Source organism: Dipodomys merriami, unplaced genomic scaffold, assembly GCF_024711535.1.
Source record: "Dipodomys merriami isolate MVZ:Mamm:240054 unplaced genomic scaffold, mDipMer1.0.p SCAF_113, whole genome shotgun sequence".
Taxonomy (NCBI): Eukaryota; Metazoa; Chordata; class Mammalia; order Rodentia; family Heteromyidae; genus Dipodomys; species Dipodomys merriami.
Window position 1 is genome coordinate 818882 of NW_027202416.1, and position 12073 is coordinate 830954.

At 38.6% G+C, this 12073-nt stretch overlaps 1 pseudogene; it reads right to left on the reverse strand.

The window, feature by feature from the left end:
- Window positions 1-10940: 10940 nt before the first annotated feature.
- LOC138822640 (U6 spliceosomal RNA) lies at window positions 10941-11036 on the reverse strand (annotated as a pseudogene).
- Window positions 11037-12073: the final 1037 nt, after the last annotated feature.

Sequence of the window (12073 nt, forward strand, 5' to 3'; positions counted from 1 at the left end):
ATTTTTGGTTGCATCATTTTACTTTCTGCTCTGCCATTTCCCAAATCATTTATATAGAAGGCATTATTCCTAGAATAAGCTGCACATGAAGACACCACTGGTCCTTATTTTCAGTCTGTATCTTTGAATACGGAGGAAAATCTATCCTGTGCTTCCATCAATTCCCTACTCTCCAGTTAGAATAATTTCGAATAGTAAAAATATAAAAAGGGAAAATAAATCATGGTGAAAAAACAGATGCAGAAAATTCACCGGATTTTTCTGAACAGTTCAACTAACTTGAACTATTAGGGAAATACTTGGACACCTCATTCCCACTGTCACTCAAAGTCTCTGGTTAGGCAATTCTGATGAAGACGAGGAACATGATGAAAAAGTGAGGAATGGTATCAATTGCAAGAAAAAATGGAGAAAGATCCAGGCAACTTTCTTCTTTTGGCTGCTGAAAATAATCAGGTTATTACAGTGCAGAGACTACTTTCCATAAAGGCCACTCATGTGAATACTAGGGATGACGATGAGTATACCCATATTCATCAAGAAGCCTACAGTGGACACTTAGACACTGTCTATGAGTTGGTGGCTGAAGCGGCACATATTCATGCAATAACTGTAGATGGCTGGACAACCCTGTGCAGTGCTTATATGTGGAATAATAATAGAGTGGCTTTTTTCTTACTTCATCATGATGGAGATACCAATGGCCCCCTTGCATCTTGCTGATGGTAATAGAGTTAGCAAAGACATGTTGGATCTGCTTCTGTTGAACCATTATGTCAAATCAGGTCTGAAGAACAACTTGGAAGAAACTGTATTTGATATTGCCAAAAGGATAAGTATGTATCACTACCTCTTTGAAGTTTTGGAAGGCTGTACAAATTGCTCTCCTAAGTCATAATGGTTCGGTTAAGTTCCTTAAATTTCAAAAATGCCATTTCATTCTGTTTCCATACAAAATATTTTCACAATCCAACTAACAACAATAGCTTACTGCAACAATTCATGGATTCCATGGAAGTCTTCCAAGTCAATTGCCTTACTTTGATGTCAAAATGTATTCAAGGGTTAGTTGTATATCTATAATGATTTCTGGAGAGTTTTTGCTTTTTTATTGTAATTAAGTGGTTACATAAGTTCCCTAATTTCACAGTATTGTGGGATAGTGACACTCAGTAAAAATCACAAACACATTCTAACATTTCTGGAGAAAATTGTCTATCACAGTGTATAACATTTATGAGTTCCATGAGCTTTGCGATACTGTTATTTCTTCCACATTGGTTGGTATGTACATTTCTTTTGTTTTGCATAACATCAGCTGTTCCCTTTTCCCACATGTTCCCTCCCTTCTATCCCTGCCATTAACTTGCTTAGTTCATTTTGGTCAATGTCCAGTGCAACTAATGAATTTTTCCCTGATTTCCTCTATTTCTATGTCGTCTTCCTGGTTCCCCTTCATTGTGCACATATATACCATACATGTGATCAGCCGCATTGGGTTATTTAGTAGAGATTTGACCAGATGAGTGAAAGTCCTTTGTTTCCTAAGTCCTGTTAAATATGTCGTATTACCTAACATTTTGTTTTTAACATCCACTTATCAGGGAGACCATGTACTGTTGGTCTCAATGCTCTTGACTTCTTTGCTCAACATGATCACCTTCTAGCTCCATCCATTTCCCTGCAAATGCCATTATTTTGTCATTTCTAATGGCTGAATAATATTCCATTGTGTATAGATACCACAATTTTGGGATCCATTCATCTGTGGTGGGACATCTGGGTTGTTTCCATATCCTGGCTATTACGAACAGTGCGGCAATAAACATGGAGGTGCATGCGTCCTTTTATACTGGTTCCTGTTGTTCAGGATGGATGCCTAGAAATGGTATGACTGGGTCATAAGGGAGGTCAATATTTAGCTTTCTTAGGACTCTCCAGACTGTTTTCCAAAGTGGTTGTATAAGTGTACATTCCCACCAGCAGTGTAGCAGGGTTCCTCTTTCTCTGCATCCCCTACAGCATTTGTCATTGGCTGACTTGAGGATGTGGGACATTCTGACTGGGGTAAGGTGGAATCTCATGGTTGTCTTTATTTACATTTCCTTTACAACCAGGGATGGTGAACACTTCCTAATGTGTTTCTTTGCCATTTTTATCTCTTCTTCTGAGAAGTCTCTCTTTAATTCCCTTTCCCATTAAGTAATTGGTTTGTTAGGTTTGGGAGGGCCTGGTTTCTTCAGATCCCTGTATATACTGGATTTTAACACCTTGTCGGATATATTGCTGGTAAGTATTTTTTCGCAATTAATTGGTTGTCTTTCTAGCTTGGTTGCGATCGCTATAGCTTTACAACTATAGCTTTGCTATAGCTTTTTATTGTAAGGTAGTCCCATTTGTCATGTCTCACTCCATTTTGTTGTGACCCTGACACTCTGTTCAGGAAATACTTTCCTGTGCCTATAAGTGCCTATAAGTTCAAGTGTCTCTCCTACTCTGCCGGAAGTGGTTTCAAAGATTCAGGTTTAATGCTAAGGTCTTTAATCCATTTTGAGTTGATATTGGTGTATGGTGATATGCTGGGGTCCACTTTTATTCTTCATGTGGCCACCCAGTTTTCCTAGCACCAGTGGTTGAAGAGGCTGTGTTTCTTCCATTTTCTGTCTTTGGTTCCTTTATCAAATATCAGCTGTCTGTAGGCATGTGGATTTATTTCTGGATCTTCTATTCTATTCTATTGGTCTTCGGGTCTGTTTTTGTGCCAGTACCATGCTGTCTTTGTTATTATGGCTCTATAGTAGAGTTTGAAGTGCTGCATGGATATCCTTCCCATGTTGTCTTTATTCTCTAGAATTGTTTTGGCTATTCTAGGTCTTTTGTGGTTCCATACGAATTTTTGGACTGTTTTCTGTATTTCAGAGATGTACATCATTGGGATTTTAATAGGAATTGCATTGAATTTGTATATTAATTGAGGCAGTATTGCCATTTTCACTATACTGTCTGCCTATCCAACAGCATTTGAGGTCTTTCCATTTCCTAGTGTCTTCTGTAATTTTTTTCTTTAACTTTTTATAGTTTTCATTAAATAGTTCTTTTACAGCTTTGGTTAGGTTAATTCCTAAATATTTTATTTTAGGGGAGATTATTGTGAATGGGGTTTCTTCCTTTATTTCCCTTTCTGCTTGTACATTGTCAGTGTACAGGAAGGCAACTGATTTTATTGGATTGATTTTTGTATCCTGCTACATTGCCGAAGTGATTTTTGATTTCTAAGAGTTTGGGGATGGATTTTTTGGGATTGTGAAGGTATAGTATCATGTCATATGCAAAAAGCTATAGTTTAATTTCTTCTTTCCCTATGCGGATCCTTTTAATGTTTTTTCTTGCCTTATTGACCTGGCTAAGGTTTCCAGGGCTATATTGAACAGGAGTAGACACAGTGGGCATCCTTGCCTTGTTCCTGATTTTAAGAGAATTGGTTGTAGCTTTTCCCAATTAAGTATAGTATTAGCTATTGGTCTGTCATAAACGGCTTTTAATGTTTTAAGAAATGTTCCTTCTATTCCTATTGTCTCCAGAACTTTTAGCATGAATGAATGTTGAATTTTATCAAAACCGTTTTCTGCATCTGTGGAGATAATCATATGATTCTTGACCTTGGCTCTGTTGATGTGTTTGGATTATATTTATTGACTTACGTATGATAAACCATCCCTGTATCACTGTGATGAAGCCTACTTGGTTTTAGTGTATTTTTTTATGTTTCTTGATTCTGTTAGCTAGAATTATGTTAAGGAACTTTGCATCTGTGTTCATCAAGGAAATTGACCTGTAGTTCTTTTTTTGTTGGGTCTTTGCCTGTTTTGGGGATGAGTGTGTTATTGGCATCATGGAATGAGTTTGGGATAGCTCCCTCCTTCACTGTTTCTCTGAAAACTTGAAGAGTATAGGTATTATTTCTTGTTTAAAGGTCTTGTACAATTCTGTTGTGAATCCATTTGGTCCTAGGCTTTTTTTTCTTTCTTTTTAATTTTTTTATTATTTTTTACGGTGAAAATGCTGTACAGAGGGGTTGCAATTATATGGGCAAGATAATGAGTATATTTATTATTAAGCATTGTAGCCTCCTCCTTTGTTTCCCCTTCCCATCTCTTCCCATCCTCCCACCGCCCACCCACCCAATCCTTCCCCCACCACCAAAGTTGTAAAGTTCGTTTTCGGCATGACAACTTGTACTTATTGTTGCAATGGGTCGACCTGTATCCTTATTTAAATGACTTGTTTTTCCCCTTCCCCTCCACAAATTATAACGACATGAAAACAGTGAAAGCATGGGTTATACTGTGTGGGAGAGACATACAAAGTAACAAAGAAATGATCTTACTAATGCGTTAGAAACAATCACGTGAAAGAAATAAACATTTGAATACATATCTTAGGGTTCATTTTCCTAACATCACCTTATCTGGTATTTTTAACTTGACTCATACATATACTAGATATTGCAAATAAGGGAAACCGTGGGACCTATGATTCCTTGGGCTTGGCTTACTTCACTTAATATATTTTTTCCAAGTCTTTCCATTTCCTAACAAATGGGGCAATGTCATTCTTTCTGATGGAGGCATAGAATTCCACTGTGTATATATACCACATTTTCTTGTTCCATTCATCTACTGAGGGACATCAGGATGGGTTCCATATCTCAGCTACAGTAAGTAATACTGCAATCAACATGGTTGTGCTGGTGGCTTTAGTGTGGTCTTGTCTGTAAACATTTGGGTAAATGCCCAAAAGTGGGATTGCTGGGTCATAGGGGAGCTCTATATGGAGTCTTTTGAGGAACCTCCATAATACTTTCCAAACTGGTTGAACAAGTTTACACTCCCACCAACAATGAAGTAAGGTTCCCTTCTGTCCACATCCCCTCCAGCATTTCTTGTTATTAGAGTTCTTGATTTTTGCCATTCTAACTGGGGTGAGGTGGTATCTTAATGTTGTTTTGATTTGCATTTCCTTTATGGCTAGGGAGGTTGATAATTTCTTCTTGTGTCTATTGGCCATCCTTCTTTCTTCTTCAGAGAAGTTTCTCTTTAAGTCTGTAGCCCACATATTTATTGGGCAGTTGTTTCTTTGAGGATTTGTTGTTGGGAGTTTTAATTTTTTGAATTCCAAGTATATTTTAGATATGAAACCCTTGTCCGTTGTATGGCTAGTGAAGATCTTCTCTCAATCCGTAGGCTTTCTATTGATCTTGCTAGCTATGTCCTTTGCCATGCAGAAGCTCTGAAACTTCATGTAATCCCATTTGTCCAACCTTTCTTTGATTTGTTGTGTTTCCGGGTCTCTATTAGGAAAATTTCGGCCTGTGCCAAGGAGACCTAGGGTTTCTCCTATTCCATCCTGTAATTTTTTCAGAGTGTCTGCTTTGACTCCGTGGTCTTTGATCCATTTGGAGTTGATTGTGGTACAGGGTGATATATAAGGATCTAGGTTTAGTTTTCTACAATTAGTTAACCAATTTTGCCACCACCATTTACTGAAGATGCTGTCTTTCTTTCATTCTGTTTTTTTAGCTCCCTTATCGAAGATTAGATGGCTCTAGGTCTGTAGGTTCATTTCTGGGTTTTCAATTCTATTCTATTGGTCCTGAGATCTGTTCTTGTGCCAGTACCAAGCTGTTTTGATTACTATGGCTTTATAGTAGAGTTTGAAATTTGGTTTTGATATTCTTCCAGCAGTGTTCTTTCCACTGAGGACCGTTTGTGCTATTCGTGGTCTTTTATTGTCCCATATGTATTTTTGGATTGCCTCTTCTATTTCCTTGAAGAATGAGGTTGGAATTTTGATAGGTATCACATTGAATTTGTAGATAGCCTTGGGAAGTATTGCCATTTTCACGATGTTGATCTTTCCAAATCCAGGAGCATGGGAGTTTTTCCCATTACTAAGTTCTGTTTTGGTTTGCTTTTTCAAGTTTTTAAAGTTTTCATCATAGAGTTCCTTCACTTCTTTGGTTAAGTTAATTCCTACGTATTTTATTTTTTGTGGGTGGGCTTTTTTTTTGTTGGAAGACTTCTGATTGCTTTCTGTATCTCCTTGTAGGATATTGGCTTATTTAATTGATTTACTTCTTCTTTGCTCAATTTGGGCAACATGTATTTCTCTAAAAATGCATTCATTTCTGCCAGGTTTTCTTTCTTTAGCGAGTATAACTTTTGAAAGTAGTCCGTTAAAATTGTTTGGAAATCTTGGGTACATGTTGTGATTTTTCCCGTGGCATCCCTCATCTTGTTAATATGGGTTTCTTCTCTTCTTTTCAAATCAGTCTTGCGAAATGTCTATCAATTTTATTTATTTTTTCAACAAGCTTTTTGTTTGGTTAATATTGGTTATGATTCTCCAAATCTCTATTTCAATATTCTCCGCTCATAGTTTGGTTATCTGGCTCTGTCTAGTAAATTTAGGTTCCATTTTTTCATGTTTTTCTAGCTGTTTTAATTGCAACATGAGATTATTTTGTTGGTCTGTCTCTATTTTCTTGATGTGGGCATTGAGGGCAGTAAATTTGCCCCTCAGGACTGCTTTTGCTGTGTCCCACAAGTTTCTTTGCGAAGTATTTTCATTTTCATTGAGTTTTAGGAATTTTTTAATTTCTTCTTTAATCTCTTCCATTACCCAGGCATTGCTTAGAAGTGTGCTGTTCAATTTCTATGTATTTTAGTAATTTCTGCAGTATGCTTTGTTATTGAGAACTGGCTGGATTCCACTGCGGTCAGATAGGATACAGTGGATTATGTCAATCCCCTTTAATTTGCTTAAGTTCTTTGCATGAATTATGATATGGTCTATTTTGGAGGAAGTACCATGAGCTGCTGAAAAGAATGTGTACTTTGTTGTTTTTAGGGTGAAATACTTGGTAAATGTCAGTTCCGCTTGAAGTATGGCTTCACTTATTTCAGTAGCTTCTTTGCCAATCCTCTGGTTAGTAGACCTGTCCTTGGATAAGACTGGGGTGTTAAAGTCTCCTAGTATTATCATATTGGATCTATTTTATTCCATAAGTTTGAGAGTATTTGCTTAACATATTTGGGTGCACCAATGTTTGGGGAATGTAAGTAGACGATGGTAATATCCTCCTCTTGTATTGTTCCCTGCATTAATATGTAGTGTTCATCCTTGTCTTTTTGCATTGATTTTAATGACAAGTTCAATTTTTCCTATATCAGGATTGCTAAACCTGCCTTTTTACTAGGGACATTTGATTGGTAAAGCCTTTTCCAAACCTTCACTCTGTGTTTGTTTGAATGTTTGGCTTAGAGGTGAATCTCCTGAAGGCAAACAGATGGATGGCTCATGTTTTAGGATCCAATTTGAAGTTCTTTTTCTTTTGATTAGTGAATTAAGCCCACAAATCTTAAGAGATAGTATAGAGCGATGCATTATGGTCACTGTTTTTCTTCTTTCCTTTCCTCCTGTGCTTGCTCAGATAGACTTTTATTAATGCCTGTCTGGGTGCAGGTCCCTGTTCGTGGTTGCTTTTCTCAGGTTGTGTTCCACCTCTTGTAGTGTTTGTAATGCTGGCTTAATGTTTATGTATCAATTTAATTTTTCTTTGGTATTAAAAATTTTCAGTTCTCCATCGAATGTGAATGCTGGCTTTGCCGAGTATATCAGTCTGCATTGGCTCATATGGTACTTTCCCAGGCCTTTCTTGCATTCAGTGTCTGTGTGGAGACATCTGTAGTGATTCTAATATTTTTCCTGTTGTAGTATAGCTCCTTCTTCATTTTTGCTGCATGCAAGATTGTTTCCTTATCATTCAGATCTATCATTTATACTATAATGTGTCTAGAAATGTTTCTCCTGGGATCCTTCTTGTTAGGTGTTCCATATTCTTCTGTTATGTAGGTAAGATGTTCTTTTTTGAGATGGGGAAATTTTTTCACTGATTATTTGTGGAATAGGTGTTGCAATCCCTTGCTTTAATATTCCTCACCTTCGTATATGAAGGTTAAATTTCTTGGCACTATCTGCTTGCTCTTGAATTTCCCTTTGGCATCATTTAAGTGATTTTTCCATACCTGTCATTTTTTGGTCCAGTTGATGTATTCTGTCTTCTGTATTTGACACTCTACATTCCATTTTGTTCACTCTATTAACTGTGGCTTCCATTGTTGTTTGCATGGAGGAAATGGACTCATTTATAGATTCAATGTTGGTTTTCAAAATACTATCTCACCTCTGAATGAGGTGTGTACTGTCTCTATTTTGTCACTTATGTAATGGCTTTGTGATGTGTGTGCTGCCTCTATTTTTGCATGCATCTCCTGTTTGATGTCCTGCATCTCTTTCGATATTTCGACCCTGTGTTCTTTCAATTTCTGGTGTGTTTCTCGTTTTATATCTTGAGTCATTGCCTCCAGCATCTCTTGGATGTAGTGTTTGTCTTCCATTCCTGCTTTGCTCCCACTGGGTCTATCCCCTGGGTGGCTGCTGGCTTTTAGAGATAGCTTGTTATCCTAGGTGTTGATAAACCTTGTAATTTTTCTCTGTGATTTTTCATGGGGATTCAGGGATTATTGCAGACTAATCTGAAATTTTGTTTTGGTCAATAGCGTCTGTCTTTGCCTGGTTACTGTTTCTGTGCTGGTAGAGTCTGTACCTGATCTCGGTTCTATTGGGGGCCGACCTCTAGCTGCTGGTCTGACCCACAGAGGGTTCTCGGCGCTCTGCTGTAGATCACTGGCAGTTCCTGACTTTAGAAGGGTTGAGCAGCCTAAACTGCTCCTGTTTGTTCCTACAGGTGCTCTTGGCGAGTCCAGATGTGCTGGATGTACTCTCCCAGATGCTGGAGTCTGCTATGGGCTCCTGATGTTTTGTTTTGTTTTACTTTTTGGCTAGTTGTGGGCTTGAACTCTGGGCTTGGATTCTGTCCTTCAGCTCTTCAACTCAAGGCTGGCACCCTACCATTTGATCCATAGCACCTCATCTGGCCCTTTCTGCTTATGTGCTGCTGAGGAATCAGATCCAGGGCCTCCTGCACCTAAGACAAGCACTGTACTGCTGAGCCGTCTTACCAGCCTTAGCTCCTGACTATTTTCAGGTGCTGGCAGCCTGTGTTGTCCAATTCTCAGCCTAGAATATATGGGTCGGGTTCTTGTGGGCTTTGGACTTCTCTTGTCCTGAACCCCTAGGTCTTTTGCTGTCACAGGCATGATTCCCAGAGGGTGCAGTTCCCTGTTTTTCTCCTCTCTGCTGAGGCATATGCTCAGCTTCTTATTTCAGTTGGGAGGTGTTGGTTATGTTGCTCAGGCACCGGATCCCCAGGTCTGGTCCCGGCCCCCACCCTAGGGCACACTGGTTGGACCTGTGCTGCTGTGTATCCCACCTAGATTGTGCAGCCTGGAGTACACAGTTCAAATTTCTTCCACCATTGGGTGTCTTGACCCAGGGGCGCTGTTCCTGGCTTGGGCATTTAAGCTCCCTTCCAGGCTGTCTCTTGTTCTAGCCTGGCCAGCTGAGTGTGCTCCATGGGCTGGTGGAGCTTGTGAACAATTTATAGTTTTAGTGGGTCCTGTGATGCAGGTTTGGGGTAGGGGGTCTGGGGATTCCCACCAGCTCTGGTCTCCCTTGAGGAATACACTGTCCCCTGCAGGGTACTCAACCTGGAGCTTGTTGTTGTTTCTGTGTGATATAGGTTGCTGGTTGCAGTTGCAGTCAGAGTTCAATTGATGTGATTGTGGGCTGGGCTGAGAGGTGGTGGCTCTGTGTGTTTCTCTTCTGTCACTGCCTCCATTGACACTGTTTTGGGTAAGCTCCATGGGATGGGCCTCCAGCCTCCACCCAAGGGGTGGGGGAGGAGCCTCTGTGCAGGTTCTGAGCGCTGGCATTTGTCTCTGTTTGCACTCTCCGGATCAGCACCTGTTCCTTTCAGTTCTTCTGTTCTGGTGTTCTGTGGGCATCTGGTGTATCTCTGGGGTTCCTGCCATGAGGCCGAGTGGCTTTGGTGGGATGGAGCCTCTCTGCTCAAATAGAGAGTGAGGGGTAGGGGTGGGATCTTTGTGTAAGCTCCCTGCTCAGCAGATTCTTCATTCCTTAACATCAGAGGGTCTGACACTGGTACCTGAGGGGGCTTTGGTGCAGGTGATCTGCAGACAGCCCCCTGTTTCTCTGGGACACCGGCAGCTCCTACCGGGCTGGGCTGGCCATGGCTTGGCTCGCTGCTGTGTGGCCAATAGATGTTGGGGGAGGGGTCTTCACCCTTCTCTGTTGTGAAATTCTTCTTTTTAACTCTTTATTTTTTGTTTTTTTCTACCTCCTGCTTTTCTCTGGATGTTGGTCTTTTTGTTTTTGTCGGTCTCTTGGGGAGTTTAAACGTTGGAACTCAAACTCTCTTTTTGGTTGGGGAGAGCTGTGGTGTTCCCCTACTTCCCCGTAACCATCTTGGTCCCCCCTCGTGTTTTTGCTTTTTTTAATCAGAAATAATTTTAATTTATATGTTGAAATGAGTACTAAAGAAACTAAAGATATTTCTGGTGCTTATCTGAAAAATTATACTTTAAAATATTTTGTATTGTTTGTATAATGCCCATAATCTATTTTATTCTTTCCTAGATATAAGACTTTGAATACTACATTGTTTTATAATATACAGGTTCATTAATAAATGTGTCAGATTGCATTCCATAAAGAAACAGTTTAAGATTCCTTTTTTACTAGGTCCTTATAGTATATTTTTTTGGAATAAAATGAGAGTGTTGTCTAATTTTAAAAGTTTTATAAAGATTATGCTATGTAAAGGCCTTTCTAAGGTGAAGATTTAATACACTGATGTCAAACTACCTTTCATTTATATGAATTACATGTATTGTTAGACTTGTAATTTTGTAATCAACTTTTTAATAATTGTTTTCATTTCTTGCATCTGAAGAATGAAAAATATGGAATAATTCACAGATTTTCATATCATCCTGCGCAATTGCCATGTTAATCTCTGTATTGTAATTTGGGTATATGTGCTGCTGAAGCATGTAATGTCCTCTAAATTTTGGTAGTTAATGATGCAATCTTTATACAGGATTATATACTTGGGTGCCTATTTGTAACAAAGAAACCTTAATATTCCTAACAATGCTATTGATCTTATTTCCCTAAAATTCTGTGTATAATGGGAAATAATTATATTGTTCAGTCTATTGCTCACGTTTGCAATTTTTTTGTCAATAACTATTTTAAGCCTTTTTCATTTTAGATTTGATCATATTTGAAGCATTTTTAGCTAGGTCTAAAAGGGAGGGCTTTTTCAAATATTTATTTATCCAACTGAGTTAGCTCTGTGGAGCTAATGGATTCAAAATAAGCCTTGCTTAAGAGTTCCTTGTAAATTTCTGCAGCTGAAATTTTCACAAATGAGGTCATATTGGCACAAATGTTTACCTGACACTTTACCCTTCTTCCATGTAGGATCAGACCAACCAGAATATCTTACCCTCAGAGTGTAAATTGTCTTACTTGAACAAAACAAATGTTAGTTACAAGGGATCATAGAAAGATGAACATTTCAGACAGAACTGTTCAGACTAGAAGGGGTTTTTTTTATCAAAACATAATTGTTTATTATACCTACCATTTCAAAAGTAGCTAAAGCCAAGAAGGTGAAAAAATTGTTCATCTGAATGATTACCTAATGTCCTGGCCTGTCTGCCTTCCAACCAGGCAGGAACGTACACTACTGCCTTTCTATCACCAAATATTTCATAGCTCCAGGAGAAGTCCATATGTTTCTCCTTGTTATTAGACCTTAAATGGGTAATGTTTCCTCTTGCCTCCAGTCTGTAAATCTACAAAAGGTAAAGGTTTAACTCTAACTCTACCAAACACTGAGGTAGAGATAGTGGAATAATACTTTAAAACAGAGTTGCTTTTGATTCCCTAACCACAACAGAAGAATGCAAAACATGTGCCCTTTTTTATTATATTATATATAGTTATTTATTTTGTAGTTATATGTGCCCATTTTATATTTCACACAGTGAAACTTACTAAAATCAATTGATAATTTGACAAA